The sequence below is a fragment of the Bombina bombina genome, chromosome 3, assembly GCF_027579735.1.
Source record: "Bombina bombina isolate aBomBom1 chromosome 3, aBomBom1.pri, whole genome shotgun sequence".
NCBI classification, from domain to species: Eukaryota; Metazoa; Chordata; class Amphibia; order Anura; family Bombinatoridae; genus Bombina; species Bombina bombina.
Genome location: NC_069501.1, coordinates 716,163,692 through 716,185,744, shown reverse-complemented (window position 1 = coordinate 716,185,744; position 22,053 = coordinate 716,163,692).

Sequence of the window (22,053 nt, the reverse complement as noted above, 5' to 3'; positions counted from 1 at the left end):
ATTGCCGAGCCCTATATTATATTTTATTAACCCCTAATTCTGCCCCCCACAACGTCGCCGCCACCTACCTACAATAATTAACCCCTAATCTGGCTGACCGGACCTCACCACTACTATTATAAATGTATTAACCCCTAATCTGCCTCACTCACCCACCTCAAAAACCCTATAATAAATAGGTATTAACCCCTAAACTGCCCTCTCTAACATCTCTGACACCTAACTTCAATTATTTAACCCCTTAATCTGCCGACCGGACCTCGCGCGCTACTCTAATAATGTATTAACCCCTAAAGCTAACTCTAACCCGAACCCAAACACCCCCCAAAGTTAAATATAATTTTAAATCTAATGAAATAATTAAAATCATATTAAATAAATTATTCCTATTTAAAGCTAAATACTTACCTGTAAAATAAACACTAATATAGCTACAATATAAATAATAATTATATTGTTAGATATTTTAGGATTAATATTTATTTTACAGACAACTTTGTATTTATTTTAACCAGGTACAATAGCTATTAAATAGTTCATAACTATTTAATAGCTACCTAGTTAAAATAATTACAAAATTACCTGTAAAATAAATCCTAACCTAAGTTACAATTAAACCTAACACTACACTATCAATAAATAAATTACATACAAATACCTACAAATAAATACAATTAAATAAACTAACTAAAGTACAAAAAATAAAAAAAGAACTAAGTTACAAAAAATAAAAAAAATAATTTACAAACATTATAAAAATATTACAACAATTTTAAGCTAATTACATCTACTCTAATCACCCTAATAAAATAACAAAGCCCCCCAAAATAAAAAAAATGCCCTACCCTATTCTAAAATAAAAATTGAAAAGCTCTTTTTACCTTACCAGCCCTTAAAAGGGCCTTTTGCGGGGCATGCCCCAAAGAAAACAGCTCTTTTGCCTGTAAAAAAAGCCATACAATACCCCCTCCCCAACATTACAACCCACCACCCCACATACCCCTAATCTAACCCAAACCCCTCATAAATAAACCTAACACTAAGCCCCTGAAGATCTCCCCTACCTTATCTTCACCACGCCGGGTATCACCGATCCGTCCAGGCTCCGAAGTCTTCATCCAAGCCCAAGCGGGGCTGAAGATGTTCATGATCTGGCTGAAGTCTTGGCCCAAGCGGGGGCTGAAGATGTCCCATGAGCCGCTGAAGTCTTGGCCCAAGCGGGGGCTGAAGAGGTCCATGATCCGGCTGAAGTCTTGGCCCAAGCGGGAGCTGAAGATGTCCATGATCCGGCTGGAAGTCTTGGCCCAAGCGGGAGCTGGAGATGTCCAAGATATGGCTGAAGTCTTGATCCAAGCGGGAGCTGAAGAGGTCCATAATCCGGCTGAAGTCTTTTATCAAGCGGGCATCTTCAATCTTATTTCTTCCGGATCCATCTTCATTTCTTTGGATCAGCCAATCGGATTGAACTTGAATCTGATTGGCTGATTCTATCAGCCAATCAGAATTGTCCTACCTTAATTCCGATTGGCTGATAGAATCCTATCAGCCAATCGGAATTCGAGGGACGCCATCTTGGATGACGTCCCTTAAAGGAACCGTCATTCGTCGGGAAGTCTTCGACCAGGATGGATGTTCCGCGTCGGCGGGATGAAGATGGATCCGGAAGAAAGAAGATTGAAGATGCCGCTTGATAGAAGACTTCAGCCGGATCATGGACCTCTTCAGCTCCGCTTGGATCAAGACTTCAGCCGGATCATGGACATCTTCAGCTCCCGCTTGGGCCAAGACTTCAGTTGGGTGGTGGGTTTGTAATGTTGGGGGGGGGGTATTGTATGTTTTTCCACAGGCAAAAGAGCTGTTTTCTTTGGGGCATGCCCCGCAAAAGGCCCTTTTAAGGGCTGGTAAGGTAAAAGAGCTTTTCAGATTTTAATTTTAGAATAGGGTAGGGCATTTTTTATTTTTGGGGGGGCTTTGTTATTTTATTAGGGGGGCTTAGAGTAGGTGTAATTAGCTTAAAATTGTTGTAATATTTTTATAATGTTTGTAAATTATTTTTTTATTTTTGTACTTTAGTTAGTTTATTTAATTGTATTTATTTGTAGGTATTTGTATGTAATTTATTTATTGATAGTGTAGTGTTAAGTTTAATTGTAACTTAGGTAAGGATTTATTTTACAGGTAATTTTGTAATTATTTTAACTAGGTAGCTATTAAATAGTTATTAACTATTTAATAACTATTGTACCTGGTTAAAATAAATACAAAGTTGCGGGGGGCGGAGCCAGCTGGCAAAGAGGACAGACGTGCATAAGCTGAGCTCCCGCTGTAAAACCATCAAAATGCAAAAAAAAGGGAACCTTATCTCCAAATCCTTTAGTGATTACCCAGCTGGATAAACCCAGTAGCGTCTAGGAACAAAGAGAGAAACTTCGGACATAAATTAAGGAGGTGAGATGGAAGGAAACTCCCCGCTGCTCTAGCAGACCCGAAACTAACGCCTGCGGCCCTGTATTGAGCCTAGCTACGTGGACTTCTCTTCGGCAGGGAAAACACGGATCCACAGACCCACAGCCCAGACCGGGAGCAATCATCCCATAAGTAAAGAACCTAAACGTAGCCTGTGCCCATCAGGTGGTCTGGCCGGAAAGAACAGCTTGCCTATTTACCAGAGTTGGCTTCTTAACGAGCTTTCACGTGGAGATGGCTGACACCCTAAGTATCTGCATCCAGCTTTATTCAGTGCGGGGGAGGGATTGCAGTGAGAAGTAGCTACTAGGAAGCAGACCACGCTTTCCTCCATATACGGCAGCTGATGCAAGAGACACAGAGCGGCATCACCCTGATAAGATACGTAAGTGCGCAATCCTCTGCCCCACACACATATCAGCTCTACCGCGGGGGACAAAATACACGGACCAACTCTGCAATACATAAGCCATCTGACTCATACTAAGTGCCACATTAGCTGCCCAGCTCATCACACTTAGAGTTATGAAACTATAGCTTTGAGCATGCTGTGGGATGACTCAGTAAACAGCCCTTTGAGATTACTTGAAAGATCTATACAGTGGGACGTATGACCCATAGTTAATCCCCAATAGAACTGTACCCTGATATATGAGTAAAGATGGTTGCTTTTTCCACCCTGATGTACGCTCTCCTAGCTGATTTGGAGAGAAAAATGGACAGAAACTTTGAGAACCTTACTTTATTAATAAAAGGGGGATATACAGATGATTCCATTACAACAGACGAGTCATTAGATCCCCAAAACAGAGATGGCGAAGGTTTCACTGCACAGAGGGAAAATTCTCCTACTGATTTCCTTCCAGCAGCACCTCTGGTTGGTATGCCCAGCAGCCTGATAGACGACTGGGCTTATACAGAAGCAAGGAGTTCAGATGGACAGAACTTGTTTGGGCAGTGTGTAAAATGAAAGCACCAGACTCTGTAATATAAGCTATGAGCCCATATACACAAGCAAGCAATGGAACATTCACCATTAAAGGCACGTTCACTGATCCTTTCCGATCTTCCATACACAAGTTATATGTGATCAATCACTTGGAGGATATGAACCGATTCCGCTAAATAACTTTCCCTGCTGGGGCCCCATTCAAACTAGCCCACTAGATCTGCCACTACAGCGCAGCACCCTCTCCCTACGCTCAGATCGGACATGACCAACTAATATAGAAGAGGCATTGGTTAGTTCTGTCTATCGACTAGGAGTGTCTCTACCTATCTATATCTTAGCTCACAGAACGCTTTCTTCCTAAACCGCTATATTTTGACCTACTCTGCTTCCTGAATGAAGACTCTTAAACGTCTGAGAACAAACGGTTTGCAGATTGCTATTGTTTTTGTTGACTCCATACTCATACCTTTTACTTACATGAGAAATACGAACTTCTGCTCTTTCAAGAGGAGGGGCATCGGATAACACAGAGCGACATATGTGAGACTGTGAGAATTTAGCTCTAACATGTTGGAGGTCTTTGTTTTTTGTTTTTCATATACAGTTATGGTTTTACTTATTTTTTTCTGATAAGACTTCTTGCTACTCTTTAGTTCAAGGCTCATCATTGGGCATAAAGAATGTTAACTATATGAGTTAACACTTCAATTTTAACTTTTACCAAACAGTGCTCTTGGTGTTAGGGACAATGCTGTCTATCTACTGTAGTTTCTCCATACATGTTGTTCATAGATGCTGCTGGCCGTGTCTACTGGGAAAGCACGGTCCAGCAATATTAGTTTTTTGAGTTCGTTGTCATTACTTAACTATCTCACAGATGCAGATAGCCCCCTTACATCATGACCTAATCCTACCTTACCTCACAAGCCTAACGAATTTTCTCACGTCATGCATGTTACACTAAGCCTAAGTCAGTATTAATCCTATCCACACCTTATAATGTTTGTCACATTCCTACTCAGGATATCATATACATTGTGGGTCTCTGATACGCTGCCACATTCTACTTATAAATGTTCTTAGAATGGCTTACACGTTGTTATGACCTGAGGTTACCCAATACTCGCATTCATAATCACTAACCTACATAGGACTGTGCTCATTTTCCGATAAGGTTCCTATTTATGCTCTAAATTTTAATGTTATTCAGTGATACATGTTAACCCCCTTACTGTATTTATTTTTTCTCTTAAATTTACGATACTGGGGGGAAAATGTTATATCTCCTAGCATTGTTTTTGTTTACGGGGTGAATCCCTAGTTAATCACATAACTTGACCATGGTAATCTGGTTCCTTTCTTTTACAAGTTCTGTTATACTTTATCTATATTCAACTATATTCTGCTTAGTCCCAGTGGACATGCAATTTTCAAAGCATCCCTTTGACTAGCTCTATATTAAGGTCATTACCTATATGGATGTGTTTAGAGGACTGTTTGAGAAAGTTGACTGACCTATAGTAGTATAGATTCAAAAAGCAGAATAGGTTGAATAAACAAGCTTATGTATAATGAGAACTCATGAAAACTGTTAAATTTTCTTGTTTGCCATAAGCACATATTAGACATTTGTGGACTATATATATATCCACTAGTTTACCCTGCTTTTCATGTTTAGTGTTAACGTTATTTGTTGAATAGCCAGCATTAGAGAGGTCCTACGAAGTATGTTTTTAACCTTATACATGCTTCCTATTTAGGGGTTAGCCCTCATTAAGGGGATTATCTACAGAAGTATCCCTGATGTTACATTTTGTTATATATGCCCTTCTGCCGTAAGGATAACACTGAAATGCTTTATTTGTTAATGCTTTCTTGCAGTTTATATCACGTGCATCCCTGGTATTGGCAATATGATTTGTGTCCAGTAATTATGTGGCAGATATGTATCTCCAAGTCATGTCTTAGGTTTAGGATATCTTTGAAAACCCAAGAATACTAACACTCTAAAACCCCTAGACTCACTGACTGGATATCAAGGAAGACCACAATCTATTCTCTTGAAGTAGATTAAAACCTTCCTGGTCTAATCCCTCAGAGCCTTAATACGCTCTTGCATAATGTGAGGTAAAAATGTTTAATAAATAGTTAATTCCCAAACTTAGTTTATTGCTTCTAACTAGTTGGGGTGAACCAGCATGGCACACTAATGTATCGACACCATCCCCTTTGATCGGGCCCAGCTAAAATGCGGGCTTAGCTTACATAGTATTTAGTTACCAAGACATCACTCTAAGATTAAGCTGTACAGTGTTCTTTTATCCTCTAATATACTGCTATTACATCACTACTTATACGTCCCTTCTGATATCAATCCAGATTGCATGATATCTCAACTACCTCAAATACAGAGGCGGACCTTTAAATCCCTTCAGAGTCATCTTCACAATTTGATCACACCTTATTTTGTGTACACCAGGTAGACAATATAGAAGACTATGTTAGGCTGTTATGTTCACATAGTTGAGAGTGCATATAGATTGGTTCTATTATCTTATGTATTCCTACGGCTTCAAGAGGGGGGCACCTCGACCACATTCCTGTTTTTACTTATTATATTACCCCTCACCTGTCTAAGAAGGACTCAGGAGAGGTACTTTATACTTATACAACTAATTTATGTCATGCTAATTCTCAGTACATTAGTTTATTTTTACCCTCTATCAAGGTTCATATTTTAGAGTTGTTTTCCAGGAGTATACTCTAAAGCCCTAAGATCCTAACTCCATTCCAGTTCACATTGCCCTGTAATTTATATTCTTTAGAGACAAATTATCTGGGCTCACCGCCCCCCCCCTTTCCCTCCCCCTCTCCCTTATCCCCCCCATTATGAGCGGCTCTTTGCCCGCTGCAGTCCCTCATCCCCCTATATACGCAGGCCTACGGGAGGCCCTGTTAAATGCTAGCTCCCTTCCTCTCACTATTTTCAGCGTATTAGTATACCCCTTATTTGAGAGTAGGGACTACGAGTTACCTGCATTATAAAACTGAGACTTCATTTCTATATGCACCATCACACATTTTTGTTCTCACTGGTGCGCATTCTGTATCTAAGGTCATAAAGTCGGGTGCTATAATTTACGTCAAATGTTATTTCTCCTGTTCTCAACCTAGATATCCTCCATATTTTTGACTCCTATTATTATATATATTAAAACTCTATTTCTAGATAATATCTTAACAAATTCTATATTAGCACACCAAAGTCTTAACTCTTATGTACCTTTCATATGTGATTTGTAACAGTTTATTTTTCTTTTTGTATTTGTCTTGTGCTGGGACAGACGCTCCCTTTTCTGTTACTTTTATCCATTGGTCTCAATAAAAAAATTATTTATAGAAATAAAATACAAAGTTGCCTGTAGAAATAAATATAAATCCTAAAATAGCTACAATATAATTATTATTTATATTGTAGCTATATTAGGGGTTTATTTTACTGGTAAGTATTTAGCTTTAAATAGGATTATTTTATTTAATAAGGATTTATTTTATTTTTGTTAATTTAAATTATATTTAATTTAGGGGGTGTTAGGGTTAGGGTTAGAGTTAGCTTTAGGGGTTAATACAGTTATTAGAGTAGCGGCGAGGTCTGGTCGGCAGATTAGGGTTAATCATTGAAGTTAGGTGTCGGCGATTGTTAGGGAGGGCAGATTAGGGTTAATACTATTTAATTATAGGGTTTTTGAGAGGCGGGAGGGAGGGCGGTTAGGCGTTAATAACATTTATTATAGTAGCGGTGAGGTCCGGTCGCAGATTAGGGGTTAATTATTGTAGGTAGGTGGCGGGCGAGCTTCGGGGCCAGCAGATTAGGGGGTAATAAATATAATATAGGGGTCGGCGGTGTTAGGGGCAGCAGATTAGGGGTACATAGGGATAACGTAGGTTGCGGGCGGTGTCTCGGAGCGGCAGATTAGGGGTTAAAAGTGTAATGCAGGGGTCAGCGATAGGGTAGGGGGGGGGGCGGGCAGATTAGGGGGTTAATAAGGTTAAGGTTAGGGGTGTTTAGACTCGGGGTTCATGTTAGGGTGTTAGGGGTGCAGACTTTAGGAAGAGTTTCCCCATAAGGAAACAATGGGCTGCGTTAGGGACTGAACGCTGCTTTTTTGTTTGTTTTTTCAGCTCAAACTGCCTGCAATTGTTTCCTATGGTGGGAATCGTGCACGAGCACGTTTTTGAAGCTGGCCGCGTCCCGTAAGCACCGCTGGTATTGAGAGTTGCAGTGAGGGTAAATTATGGCTCTACGCTCCTTTTTTGGAGCCTAAAAACGCAGCCATATCTGTGAGACTCTAAATACCAGCGGTATTTAAAAAGGTGCAGGGGAAAAAAAAGCATGCGTAGCTAACGCACCCCATTCTAACGCAAAAACTCCAAATCTAGGTGTAAGTATCCCCATTGTATCTGCAACTGTATTCAAGAAGAATATTCCGATAGTAGTATATACCTCCACAGTAGTTTTGTATTGCATATTCACTAATAAAGACTTCACAATTAAAGGGACATAAAACCCATTTTATTCTTTTATGATTCAGATAGTGAATACAATTTTAAACAACCTTCCAATTTACTTTACAAGGATGTAAGCTCAGGAGTATGCACGTATCTGGAACACAATATCGCAGCTGTTTTGCAACAATGTTAGACATTAGCAAGAGCACTAGATTGCAGCACTATTTCCTGTCATGTAGTGCTTCAGAAAGTCTGCCTACCTAGGAATCTCTTCAACAAAGAATAACATGGGAACAAAGCAAATTTGATCATAAAAGAAAATTGGAAACTTTTTTTAAAATTGAATTCTCTTTCTAAATCATGAAAGAAAAATGTTGGGTTTCATGTCCCTTTAAGAGAACCATAAACCAAAAGGCACCCTTTGTAGTAATTTCAATTTAAATTCCATTTTTTGGCTATTATAAAAGCAAGCAAGTCCATATAATTTGTAGAAAGTAATTTCTCATCCCTTCATATTTACAGACCTGTAATTTTATTTATACAATCTAATTTATCAAGGTGAGTATTTAGCTGAATCTCTGAAGATCATACAGATAATAAAACTCAAGCGTCAATCGTACATTGGTGTGTTTTTAGAAACTCATTTTAACGTTTAAATGTAAATTGCTTGGTAAACACTGTTTCAAAGCTTAGGAATGACATTTATTGAATGGAAAATAATTTCCAAAATAAATGAGATAAAATAAGTTCAAACCCATACAAAGCTCACCTAATTATTTTAAAAGCCTAATTGTTTCTGGAGTATGTAGGCGCTTTACTCTTCAAAGGGAACTGTAAAATCCCATATTCAAGTCAAGAGAGTTTGAGTAGGTGTTAATGAAGTAGCTATAATATGGATATAAATGGTGTTACGTACAATGTTTTTGCAGATGAGAAAACAGGATTGAGATGCACATCATGCACGTTCAGATACCATAATAGGAGAAAATCATCTATTTATTAAGAGTGAAAAGACATTAATGACATTTCTTATATATGTTTATGGTCTTGCAATATAGTGCATTCATCCATGTCTGCAGTCTTGGTATTTTGGAAGATCGGTGTGCAGTAGAAACTCAATGAGAAAATTATTAATTCTATTTTCAGAACTGTAATGTCAAAATACAGCCAGCAAGAGTGACAGAATACACCTTTCAAGGTTACCTTGTTGCAATGTCACTGCCAAAATGCAGCACATTATTAGAACATATTCAGAATTTTGCTGTTTTGTTATGAATTAAGGGTAGTGTTGGGGTTAAAATTAGGCGTTAGGGCTGTAAAGATAAAGGCCTCTATTTATCAAGGTCGTCGGACCTGATCCGACCGTCGCGGATCAGGTCTGACAGACCTCGCTGAATAAGTCTAGCAGTACGCTCGTCGTATTCAGCATTGCACCAGCAGCTCACAAGAGCTGTTGGTGCAACGCCGCCCCCCTGTAGACTCGTGGCCAATCGGCCGCCAGCAGGGGGATGTCAATCAACCCGATCGAGTACGATTGGGTTGATTTCTGGTGATGTCTGTCCGCCTGCTTCATAACTGCTGTTTCTGGCGAGCCTGCAGGCTCGCCAGAAACACGGGGCATCAAGCTCCATTCGGAGCTTGATAAATATGCCCCAATATATGGGGGTTAGTGCTAATATTAAGGGTTGAGGGTACAAATAGAGGTTAACAGATTGGTTGGACTAGTGAGTTTGGGGTTTTGTGTTTAGGTTTAAGCTTGTAGTTGGGGTTAGGGGAAAGATTTGGGATCTAAATTAGTTTAAACCCCTTGGGTTGTCAGAGATGTCTTTAATATATTGCTAGGCAATAAGGTAACAGAATATAAAAAATGTAAAAAATAGTAGGCCTAGATTACAAATGGAGTGCAAACATGTTATTTTTATGGGGCACTAACATGGCTAGAGTGCAATCCATGAGGGGGCACTAAACATGGCTAGAGTGCAATCCATAGCGCTTCCAATTATTGCTTTCATATTACAAGTTCAAAGTAAAATATTAATGCTTGAGCGAAAGCCTTGAGTACGCTAACAGTCTGGATCTCAGATCGGGTACACTAAATCCATCACATAATAGACTTCCATGGGGGGTGCACTAGAAAACTAATTAGGGCTATTGCTTGAGCATTAACTGGGAAGTGCATTAAGTCTAATATGCACTAAAAAGCTGCATTAAATTAAAGGGTGAAATAGTTGAAGGATGTCACTAACTTTAAAGTATGCTTTTGTATATCTATAGTTTTGTGTGTATGAGAGTAAGATATTTGTATCTATATGTATATACTGTGTATATATATATAGTATATATATATAAAATATATAGTTATGTATATGTGTGAACTTATGTATGTGTGTGTATGTATATATCCACACACATAAAGATACATATCCATACGTAAACACACACATTAAATACGTGTATATATATTATATATAAATATATATTAATATATATATATATATATATATATATATATAGATTATATTATAAATATATATATATATATATATATATATATATATACACACATACACTTTCACACATGTACAGCTTTGAGCCTTTCCCAGTCCCAACACCTTCTTATAAATCCCTTAAAGTGTCAGTAAACCTTAAAAATAATGTTATATAATTCTGCACATAGTGCAGAATTATATAACATTATATTAGCGCAAACTTTATAAAACATAATATTCCCTTTGATTTTTTTAAAACAACGGCTGTTTTTCAGACTCGCTCTCTGTGCTCTTCTGAGCGGGTCTGTTTTTTTCACACAGCGCATCGGGCCAGCTGTATAGTCACAGCCCGGCCCGACCGCGCCATAACACTAAGTGCAGCTCGCTCCTGCTCTGTCTGACAGCAGGAGCGAGCTGCACTGTGTATAATGGCGCGGTTGGGCCGGGCTGTGACTATACAGCTGGCCCGATGCCCTGTGTGAAAAAAAACAGACCCGCTCAGTAGAGCACAGAGAGCGGGGTCTGAAAAACAGCCGTTTTTTTTTTTAAATTCAAAGGGTATATTATGTTTTATAAAGTTTGCGCTAATATAATGTTATATAATTCTGCACTATGTGCAGAATTATATAACATTTTTAAGGTTTACTGTCCCTTTAAATCACTGCTAAAACAATGTATTTCAATACAAAAATATATTTTACATTTAATATGAATATATATATATATATATATAAATATATATATATATATATATATATATATATATATATATATATATATATATAGATATGTTATTTATATATATATGTTATGCATGTGTTTTGTCTATGTATATGTTAATACATAACATAGACACTTTACTTCAGGTTTCCAACAGCGCTACATTTTCCAGCGCTATTTACCACAAAAAATGAGCAATGATTAGCCCACCTTATGCTATCCATAGAAATTGATTCTCTAGCAAATCTTTTTACCATTTACTGTAATACCAAATTGTGCTCTATTCTTACTGCATACCATTTTTAATCACTTTGCAATGGGTTAAACATATAGCTTTGACACATCACTAGTAATAAAATGATATGCTCTAATGAATTAAATAATTTAATTTAAGTACTGCTCAGGACTCGCAGAGCACTGCTGGGTCAATCAGCAGTGGCTAGTCGCTAGTGATAAAATTACATTCTCAAAATTGAGTATTTTATTTATATCATTATAATGGCCCTTTAGTACAGACAATTTTGCTCTGATTTGGAATGTGCTGTTTCCAATAGATTTAAAGGGATATAACATTCAAATTAAGCCTCTGCAAACTGCCCCTTATTTCAGTTCTTTTGACAGACTTTGCATTTTAGCCAATCAGTGCTCACTCCTAGGGTAACTTCACGTGTGTGAGCTCAATGTTGATTATATGAAACACATGAACTAATGCCCTCTAGTGGTGAAAAACTGTCCAAAATGCATTCAGATTAAGGCGGCCTTCCAAGGTCTAAGAAATTAGTATATTAGACCTTCTAGGTTTAGCTTTCAATAAGAATACCAAGAGAACAAAGCAAAATTGGGTGATAAAAATAAATTGTAAAGTTGTTTAAAATGACATGCCCTATTAGATATTCATGAAAGTTTTTTTTTACTTGACTGTCTCTTTAAAAAGTAATCATACAGTTTTTTTTTTATTTTTTTTTTGAGTTTACAAAAGAGCTTTATTAAACTTATGTTTACAAGTGGGAAATATGCAAATAAAGAAAAAGAACAAAACGGTAACAGGTTTTAGTAATGCGAGGGACAGCAATCCGTCCTCTAAACAGTTTTTATAGACACATATTGTGGAATGATGGTATACTGTTCGAGGAAGTACTGATAACACAGTAATGTAACTAAGCTATATAGTGGTACTTTCATAACACGGATGGGGGAGACCTAAAGGTCTCTTGGCCAGGGTAAAGGTGGGAAGGGATAGAGGTCTGAAGGTGAGATGAGGGGGAGGGGAGGGAAGAGGGTTGAGTGGTATATCGTCAATCGTGAGTGGGGTGGTTCAAAAGAGAGGCCATCTGGGTATAGTCAGATCTATCCCTAGGTCAGATCTCACATTCCCCCCCGAAAAAAGCTAATAGGGAGAGAGAACATTAGGGTCTCCAGGTTGTATCATAGATGTCTTTCCAGTCGGCCCATGGTAAGCCCAAATAGGTCGGAATTGCCTAGGTTATAAATATGCTTATTTTCCATATTATATAAGTAGGCCATATAGGAGCAGAACTCTCGTCCAGCTAGGTGAGGACTCTGACTTTCCCAGACACTGGCTATCATTGTTTGATGGACATGAAGAGGTATATACTTATGTAAGCATGGTGTTTAGGGGATAGAATGAATACCTATGTGTAGTAGGCAACTGCAGGAGAGCTACGTAAGGAGATTCCAATTTGGAAAGGGCTTCCAAAGCATTTTGTCCATAAAGGGGCGTATTTTAGGGCATTCCCACCAAATGTTAAAGAGTCCCCTCTTCTGACCACAACCTCTCCAACAGTACGGAGATGTGCTAGGGAATATTTTAGCTAGCTTGGTGGGCAACATAGTACCAATGAGCCACCAACTATAATAAGTTTCAAATAAGGGTGGTGGCAATGTAACAGCTTTTTTTGGTTCGTTCAATCGCTTGTTCCCAATCATCTACCATGAGTGGTTTGTCTAGTAGGGGGGGTGGGGGGCCCGGATCTGAGGATTGGTTCAGAGTCCAACAGGGTATATGTCTGGAGAGGGGTCTATATAGCCTCTTCCTTGGTTTCCACGTGGACTCCCACGGGGTCAGTGGGGGCGGTGTAGCTGAGGGCTTAAAGCCCCAGGGCGGTCAAGAAGCTTTTTAATCTGTAGTATTCAAATTCTCAGGATATGGGGTAAGACCACATCAGCCCCCCAATTGGGGACGCAGATTTTAAATCCACACTCCGATGGCGGTAGCCAGAGGTCCGAGACCATCTTTTATTCCGATTTGGGTCCATCTCAGAGGATGGGCATCCTGTAGGCCTACTAATAGGCCGCACAATGAGGTTATGGGAGAGGGGTGGAGGGGCAATTGTCTAGAGAGTGGGCGATTTTGTCCCCAGAATTGCAGGCAATCCTGGATAATGGGATTTATTAGGGATAGTTCCCTACGCAATGTGTAGGGGCGTCCAAATCAGGTCACGCAGAGTTAGGTTGTAGGGGTAGCGAGGCCTGTTCAATGGAATACCATTTGCAGGGAAGGCTGCATGACTCCCCATTGTGAGACATGGGTAGGTGCATAGCTCCCTCGTAGTATCTTACTAATGAGGGAGAGCCCAGACCTCCCTTTGACCTAGGTAGCTGCAGAACTCTCTGCGCCACCCTTGGGGGGTTTGTCCTGCCATATAATGTTTAGTAAATTCGCTCTGAAACTGTAATAGGATATGCCTGGGAACTTCTGATTGTGTAGACAGCGAATAAGTATGTGAGAGCGAGGTAGGAAAAGGACATCTTTAACGCTGCGATCCGCCCTAGCCACGAATCTTGCGAGAGGTTCCATGCTCTTGCTGAGGGGAGCGCAGCTCCGATAGCAAAGGGAGGTAATTGTCCCCTGATAATCCGGGGGAAGTCGTTGGATAATTGACTCCTAAGTGATGGGTCACTGAGGTAATACGACCATCTAAAAGGATATTTGGTTTTTAGAGGGGCGAGAGACGAGCTCTGGAAGCCTTGATGTAGATCTCAGTTTTGGGAATGTTTAGTTTGTAATGAGAGGTGGGCACTAAAATTCCTTGACTAACTGTAAGAGTCTAGGGAGGGTGTCGCGAGATCTGAGGAAAAAAGGGTGATGTCGTCCGCAAATAAAGCTATATTTGTGTTTGGTGCCACATAGGGTTATCCCACTCATGTGTGGGTCGAGTCTAATTTGTTCTGCCAACGGCTCGATGGCCAGCGCGAAAAGCAGGGGTGACAGGGGGCAACCCTGCCTAGTCCCATTGGAGATTTGGAAAGGGGGGGGTTTGGAAACAAGTCCCTTTACCGAATCGGAGGGAGTAGAGTATAAGGCTTTAATTGCCTCCCATGAGGGAACTTGGGAATTTGAAAGGTATCAAGTACGTCCCACAGAAATCGCCATCTCACCCGATCAAAAGCCTTTTCTGCGTCCAAGCGATATAATCGCCATAGGTTTATTAAGGCTGGACGATAGAGTCATCACATTCAAGAGTCTTTCTAGTATTATCTGGGCCTCTCTTTTGGGATAAATCCTACTTGGTCTGGGTTGATTTAAATGGGGGAGGAGGTTGGCAATACGGTTAGCTAGAATTTTGGAGAAGAACTTAATATCAGTATTGATTAGTGAGATTGGCCTATAGCTGGCACAGAGAGAGGGGTCCTTATTAGGTTTCAGTATAGGTCACAATAGTGGCTTCAAGGAATTCACTCTTAAATTTGCCTTCATTTCTAGCTAAGTTGAAGAGTCTAAGAAGCAGGGGAGAGGAGTTCTTGGATAATAGGTTTTATAGAAATGCACTGGGAAGCCATCTGGTCCAGGTGATTTAAATGATTTAGAGTTCTTTGATGACTAGTTGCACTTCTCTCTAAGAGTGAATGGCATATTAAAGTATCTTTTTGATCGGGTGAGAGGGGACGGTAGGTTCAATGCTTTTAAGTACTCACGAATGGAGTCCTCTGAGGGTCACTGGGGGGTTTCTCAGATTTTTCTATGTTATAAAGGTTGGAGTAAAACTCGGCAAAGAGCCTCCCCTATATTGTGAGGGAATTTTAAGGAGGAACCTCCTTTTGACAATGCCCGTGTATGCGCGAGATACTAGTTCTGTTTCTGAGTTTATTGGCTAAAAGAGTGTCCGCCCTTGGTTGCCCTTATAGAAGTATAGTTGTTTAAGTTTAGGTTAGGTTGTCCTGGGATCTCCGGAGCTCTAACTGAGAGATGTGATTTTTTAATGTTGTGATTTGGGTCGTTAAGAATTAGTAGGCTTTACTCGATTTTGGGCCTCTAATTCTCTAAGTTAAATGTGAGACCTGAGACAGCGAGAGACCCGCTTGCCTTCGTATTTTAGCCTGTTCGGAGATCATTAACTCTTATGGGTTGCGTTAGTAGCTCCCCAGAGGGTGTCATCACCCACCTGTGCCCGGTTCATTAATTTCTAGAAAGTGTCTAATTTCTGTACGTAATTTTTTCTCTGAGGGGGAATATCTTGCAAAAGATTGTGGGGCATGCGCCAGGAGGGTCTAGAGCGAGTGGTATTTGAAGATATGAGGTCGGCGGCAACACAGTCGTGGATCGGACCAAGGGGCAGATATGGATGGCCGTGTTAGTGACTAGATCTAGGGAGTCTGCCCGTAGAGAATATGTAGTCGAGTCTAGCGTAATTGTCGATGTGGCTGTGAGTAGTGCGTGTAGTCCTCTGTCCTGAGTGTGAATGGCCCTCCAAATGTCAAAGAACCCTGACCTGTCATAAGTGTACGAAATTTCGCTGCAAGCCGTTCCGTAGAGGGAGGAGCCCTAGCTAAATTCAGAGGATTTTCTATCTAGTTTCGGTTCCCAGATCATGTTGAAGTCGCCCGAGATAATAACCCTGCCTTGTTGTGCTGGGGAAATGACATGGAGAATGTGTTTGAGGCACTTAGGGTTTGGTGAGTGTTTGGGTAGGTAGACTGATACGAGTGTATAGAGCCACGTGGTTTAATGTTACAGACTAGGATAATATATCTGGCCTGTGGGTCCCTGATGGTCAAGACTGTTCAATAGCTAGCCTCTTATGTAAGAGAATTGCAGTGCCCCTGGCTTTTTTTGGTAAAGGGGGCATACTCAATATGTGGGTAATCCCTAGAGGAGAGTCTGATCGGTTCATCATTTAACCAATGCGTCTCTTGGAGGAACACTATGTCAGGATTGTGGTGTTTCAGCGAGCGCAGTAGGAGACTTCTCTTAAAGGGGAGTATTAAGTACTCTAACATTTGGGTAAGAAACCTCAAAGGAGAGGATGTCATGTCTAGTAGTGATTGAGAGTTTGGAGCCGGAAAGGTCGTAGTACCTAGGTCTGAAAGACAAAATGGGGGAAAGGAGGAGGGGGGGGGGAGATAAGTAGTGAGAGGGGGGCACTTAGTAGTGCCTCTGGTGTGGTTGGAAGTAGTCCACCTCAAGGGGAGCCCTAAGTGTGGGCATTCAGTTGGGGGGGCTGGAGTGAACAGCTCCGGAGCTAGCACAGCTAAACAGAAACGTCAGCCCCGCTCCAGGGACACATTTATCATAGTAATAAAGTGCTTAAATCAAAACAATTACAAAACAGCAGATAACATAACTTATCAGAACTTATCATATATAACCAATTCCATAAGTGAACATTTTGCGGCTCAGAAAGGTCTCACAGAACCTTGCCTGCCTCAAAATGCAAGCTAGTCAGAAGGTGCCATCAGGAGAGACCCAATAGCCGACATATTTCTAAACTAGGTCTAGTGACTTCTAAAGGAGCCTATTCAGCAGGCTCAGGATGTCCCTGAGAAACTTGCAGATGTTGTGTCTTGGGGGCCTTTTTTATTCTCTGTTCTTTTCATTGACCAGTTCAGGAGCTGAAGCTCTCAAGGCAGATTGAGGTTGAGCCCGTACATTTAGGGGTCCACTAATAAACCCCCATGAAGCCAACAAGACGTACCCTGAGAGGGTGTAGTGATGGTTATGGACTGGTTATCTTTGGTAACTATGAGCCTGGTTGGGAACCCCCATCGATATCGTAGTTAGCCTTGCGTAGAGCAGTGGTTACTGACTGGAAGTGTCAACGCTGTTGGAGGGTATGTGCTGAAAGGTCAGGTAATATTTGTACCCTTTCGAACCGTCCACTTAGATTTGTTTACGATAAGCAGCTTGAAGGAGGCGATCTTTATATAAGTAGCTATGAAAGCACACTACAATGTCCCTCGGCTTGTCAGAACTCACCGACCTGGGGCGCAATGCCCTATGCGCTCTCTCCATTGTGCCAGATAGGCCTTCAGGGGTGCCTATAAGCTCTTTAAAGAGATCTTGAAGGTAGCCTTGGATATCTGCTGGAGCCACCGTTTCTGGGACTCCTCTGAATCTGATATTACTTCGCCTCAATCTGTCCTCCATGTCAGCCAGTTTAGATTCTAATTGTGAGATCTGCTCAGCCAGGTTTTCGGCATAGGCCAGGATGTTGGATTGATCCACAGCTTGATCATCTTGCTTGCGCTCCAGCGCATCAACTCTGTCACCGATTTCTGAAATTTCCTTTTGAGTTACAGCGGAGCTGCATTGGATTTCTTGGGTGATGGACTTAGTCTGGATGGCCAGGAGTTTTGAGCGATGATTCTGTAAATGTAATGTTGGGAGGAAGATGCTGAGGTGTTGCTAGATTGAGATTCTTTCATCTTGGGAGTCCGGTTCACATCATTTCACCTCCTGGGTTGGGGTGGGGGTTCCTTCGCAACGTGGGCAAAATGGTCAAAGACTGTCTTCCTAGGTTTGGGGGTTGGATTTCGAATGTTTCTTTATCATGTGAGGCATCCTATAGGCTGGTGAGTAAATCCCTGAAGGCAAGGTAGTAAGTCTCTAGAGGCTCAAGAAGCAATACCTGCTGTTTTGGAAGAAATTCAAGGTTATACATACTAAAATGAAGCACGTAGTTTACATAATACCTATCACAAAGTTGGGAGCGGGGCTGAGTCACACCTCAAGAGGAGAAGTTACATGAGTTATACATTTGTTACCACCCACGCTAGTCCCTCACCTCGGGGAGTAGGGGGATACAACCCGAAGGAAGGGGGAAGGGAGTTGGAAGTGACCCACCCCGACTAGCCGGGGCGGGAGCGGGGAGGTGAGGGGTTAGGCAGCAGGAGAAAGAAATCATCAATATACCACAGGTGCCCTTGTTAATTCAGTAGGGGCGAACCAGGACTGTGTCAAAATATAAGGTGAGAGAATGAGATTAATACACAGGCGGGCTTATAAGCCTAGGTTACCCGGAGCAGTGGCCCCTGTCTATCAGTGCACAAAACGAGAAGCTAAGTTTGCTTTCTCAGGATAGTTAATGATTCGAGTAAGTGCAGTAAACAGGCAAGAGCAACTGGGGTTCAGGCAAAGTGGGATCACAAGTCCTGTAGAGGAGAAGAACAAAAGTTATGCAAGGTCAATACAATCAAATCGGATAAAACATTTTCACTCTAATCCAGGCCTCTGAAAATAAAGGGCCAATAACCAATTGGGATCTGTGGATAACCTGTGGAAGGGAACAGTTGTTATAAAATGACACTACACCTTGGGTTTTAGGCCCAAGGACAATTGCACTGACGCAGCAGCCCTTCACATTTATTCTTTTAGTAAGGGTTCAAACTAGAGTCCCTCAGTCTCAAAAGAGTGAATTGTAAGTGGAGTAGCATAGGTTGAGGTCTCTGAGTTATCTGGCCAGAAAGGAAGCTGTGTAAGTTATTACCCAAAGGTGGTGTCAATTATTTTCTTCTCAGGTTATGCAATAAGAGAGGATTCACAGTCAATGTTTCTTAATGTAAGACTCTCAAGGCTGATCTTTTTGAGGCCACTCAGCCTACTAAGATGGGTAAATTAGTGTGGATGCCCAATGTATGTGGTTGTCCTCCGTGGGTGGGTCCAGGGACAAAAGCTGACGTTGGAATGCCGATGTAGCAGGATGCTGACTTGTGTAGGGGCTGTATAGCGAGCCAGGAAGAATGGCTTAGGCAGTTCTCCTTTTATCTATGTCAGCAGCTCTCTGTGCTATGAGTTTGCAGGTAATGTGCAGGCTGCGTGAGTTCTGAGAGGAGAGCTACACCAGGGCTAGTGTCCTCAGCTGTTCCCTTTATGTTTCCCCTCTCAGTTAGGGCAAGTGCAGTCCCCTATGTTAAGTTGAGAGTCATATAGGGGCAGCCTGGGTCATAATGTTTTAATAGCTGAGGGGTAGTAGGTGTAATCCAGGGGTATGTTGTGTGGATTACTATGGGCTTCCTCTTTAGCAGTGTATAGGTTAACAACAGGAGTGAGCCTTAGGCAGTCGCTGGGTGTGAGGAGCTCAAGGAGGGCCTTAGGATGCAATGGGCGCTGTGCTAAGTGAGTCACCAGGTTAGGCCCAAGATGGCGGGGGCGTTCGCCGCCTTTTCAAATAAGTTAGCGCTGTAGTATTTTCTTGCGTGGGCACCAGCTAACCCCACAGGGCTCTCCCTCTCCCTCAAGTGATCCAGAAGCTCACTCCCTGAAGCCCACAACAGAGTCGGCACTAACCTTGGGAGGTCACTGGAGCAGTCAGGTAAGGCTCCCAGTCGCACGATCTTTCTTCCCTCCTAGGATCAAGCTGCTGAGTGTGTGCTCCGGGGGGTGGATCCCCAATCCTCCGGAGCTGGTCGGGGTGAAGGTGATGCAGGGCAAATAGTCTCAGCAAGCAGGAGGAGTCCCTTCACATTCGGTCGGGCGGAACAGTCAGTCCCCAGCGGTCCTCAAATCCGGAGAATGTGCTACTGGGGGGGGTGCTTCCGGAGCGGGATCCCCGATCCTCCGAGCTCTGCGGTACTAGGTAGGCGGCTGGTAGAAGTAGAGGGACCCTTAGGAGACAGAGGACCCCTGCGGCATAATCTTATGAAAGGTCTTGAGGGCCCGCCAATCACCCAGCCTCCCCCAAAGCAAGATTGGGTTGCCGCCGGCAGAGACTCGATCAACTTCGTCCGAGCAAAGTCTCTTGAAAGATTTAAAAAGAAAGTGATCCAATCTATAGGGCTAGGTAGCAGACTGTATATACTTGGGCTCTGATCTGAGTTTCTTGCTAATTGGGTAATTAATTAAGTAATAAACACCCTGTGTTTCAGGAGCTGAGCTGAAACACTCTAGGTCTGCGCTGCGCTAGCTCCGCCCCCCGTAAACAATACATTTTTTTACAAAGTATTTGGTGGCATAAATAATTAAAATGTTATTTTCTATTATTTTTATTATTGATAATAAGCCTTCAACTACAAGTAAGTATCTGTCCTCAGACACCTGCTTCTTAAGCCATCTGCCTCCTGATAGCTGATTGACAACACAGACTGATTTGGAATGGATGGAATGACAAGCCCTGTTCTCGTGCAATTGGGTTGGGCTAGAGCAGAGGAGGGGCTGGTACTAGTAAATACTTGTACAATGATAAATGCTGTGGATGGGATGCTGCCTTGCTGGACCAAACATGGTAATACAGATTCTGTGGCTGTGAATTCCACTCCTTGATAAATGAAGCCAAAATATTAAGGCCTAGATTTAGAGTTTTGTCAGTAAGGACCCGCGTAGCTAACGCCGGCTTTTTTTCTGGCCCACCATAAAAATAACTCTGGTATTTGAGAGTCCACATAAAGGCTGTCGTTAGGCTCCAAAAAAAGGAGCGTAGAGCATATTTAACGCAGCTTCAACTCTCGATACCAGAGGTTGCTTACGCAAGCGCCAGCCTCAAAAACGTGCTCGGTCCCCCATAGGAAACAATGGGGCTGTTTGAGCTGAAAAAAAACCTAACACCATCAAAAAAGCCGCGTTCAGCTGCAAACGCAGCCCCATTGTTTGCTATGCGTAAACACTTCCTACGTCCTGCACCTAACACTCTAACATGTACCCCGAGTCTAAACACCCCTAACCTTACACTTATTAACCCCTATTCTGCCGCCCCCAATATCGCTGACCCCTGCATATTATTATTAACCCCTAATCTACCGCTCCCGACACCGTCTCTACTTACATTATCCCTATTACCCCTAATCTGCTGCCCCTAACATTCCGCCGACCCCTATATTATATTTATTAACCCCCTAATTCTGCCCCCCACAACGTCGCCTCCACCTGCTACACTCATTAACCCCTAATCTGCCCAAGCGGGACCTGAGCGCTACTATAATAAAGTTATTAACCCCTAATACCGCCTCAGCACTAACCCTATAATATTAGTATTAACCCCTAACTGCCCTCCCTAACATCGCTGATACCTAACTTCAATTATTAACCCCTAATCTGCAGACTGGAGCTCACCGCTATTCTAATAAATGTATTAACTCCTAAAGCTAAGTCTAACCCTAACACTAACACCCCCCTAAGTTAAATATAATTTACATCTAACGAAATTAATTAACTCGTATAAATAAATTATTCCTATTTAAAGCTAAATACTTACCTGTAAAATAAATCCTAATAATAGCTACAATATAAATTATAATTACATTGTAGCTATTTTAGGATTAATATTTATTTTACAGGCAACTTTGTAATTATTTTAACCAGGTACAATAGCTATTAAATAGTTAGGATTGTATGTTTTTTTTTACAGGCAAAAGAGCTGAACTTCTTGGGGCATGCCCCGCAAAGGGCCCTGTTCAGGGCTGTTAAGGTAAAAGTGCTTTTAACTTTAGTAATTTTAGAAATAGGGTAGGGCATTTTTTTATTTTGGGGGGCTTTGTTGTTTTATTAGGGGGCTTAGAGTAGGGTAATTAGTTTAAAATTGTTGTAATATTTTTCTTATGTTTTGTAGATATTTTTTAATTTTTTGTAACTTAGTTCTTTTTTATTTTTTGTACTTTAGTTAGTTTATTTCATTGTAGTTATTTGTAGGTTTGGTATTTAATTAATGTATTGCTAGTGTAGTGTTAGGTTTAATTGTAGGTAATTGT